Source organism: Echinops telfairi, unplaced genomic scaffold (genome assembly GCF_000313985.2).
Source record: "Echinops telfairi isolate 266 unplaced genomic scaffold, ASM31398v2 ScPeMD7_5804;HRSCAF=6672, whole genome shotgun sequence".
NCBI classification, from domain to species: domain Eukaryota; kingdom Metazoa; phylum Chordata; class Mammalia; order Afrosoricida; family Tenrecidae; genus Echinops; species Echinops telfairi.
Window position 1 is genome coordinate 1 of NW_022109703.1, and position 1,464 is coordinate 1,464.

The window sequence follows — 1,464 nt, forward strand, 5'->3', positions numbered from 1 at the left end:
TTGAATACACCTCACAGTAAAATTTGGCTTGGTTAAGAGACAGGTCTAGTTTTTGTAAAGTGGAAAATAAGCAATGGTGAAAGGAGAGGTTGAAAGGTGAATCTTAAAAGCACATATGGCAATGAAGAGTCTGGAAATCAATTCTGCAACCCTCCATGCCCACGAACTCTTTAGGAAGCATTGGTGTAACTCTAAGGGTCCTACACACCAAATTGAACATTGCTTTACTAGCAGACCATAGTTTCTAGTTGCTGGTACTCTGTTATGCTACATAGTGTAATAAACCTAATTTGCTCTTCATCTTGCAAAAGCACAGGCTGCAATGTGACCTTGTTGCAATGTAATGGATTATTTATGGCTCTTCTAGTCATGGTTAGTCTTCATCATTCCCGCCAAATGTCTTTTCTCTGATGAGGCTGGGTAAGGAAAGAGATTGCTTGGATTATATGATTCAGCTATCAGTGATTATTAACCGGGTTCATTATGAGTGCATTCCAGTTGGGTATAAAATGGATAATCTCAGAAGTAAAAAGGGGGATTTTACTACATGTTAAAGAGACAGGTCAAGAATAGCGTGTTTCTTTTCCTTTGGACCCCGAGATTCTTGCAAATTGAATCTCCTTAATTCAGGAGATAGCTGTGACACCACGGGAATAATAAGGAGCATCAGCAGCCAAAGCATGAAACAGAATGGTGGACTGTCTTGCCCCCAGAGCAAGTGAATCTGAGTGCTTCTGAACATGAGGTTGGCTGACTTGCGGAATGAGGTTGCTCTGGACACTTAAATGGGGGGTGTGCATTTTATGACCCCTGAATTGGATCTCCGTGCCTTTGGGTTAAAGCTGATATTGAGTGGTATGCCTTTAGGCATTTATTGGTAGTCCTCAAAGAGCTTTGTAATATTGACCTAGCAGGGTAAAGCTAGGGAAAGAGGCTGAAGGCCACAGAGAGGCCTGCTTGCAATCTTAATAGAGAAGAAACTGTTCTGACTGAACAACTGTATACTGAACATTTCTCACCTGAATTGTAATCTATTAACTTCTTAATAAACTTCATAATCTTAAGGGCTCAAGCAGAAAGCACATATTTTGAGAATGATGGCAACAAATGTACAAATGTGCTTGACACAATGGATGGATGCGTGGATTGTGATAAGAATTGTACAAGCCCCCGATAAAATGATTAAAAAAAATAAAAGTAAACTCCATAATCATGTGTATTGTCTATGAATTATGCGTGACCATTTCAATAAATTATTAAACCTAACTACATATATAGAGTGCCACAGGAGGCATGGTTGTTGTCAGAATAAAGTGAAAAAGAATGGAAGGTGGAGGATTGCCTGACCTCTGTCTTGAGGCAATCGCTGTGGGAGGCAGCGGATATCAAAACACCACTCCCTCCATCACCTGTACAGGAGATAACCATGTTAGTTGTTACTCTCCAAGGCACTCTAGCAGACAC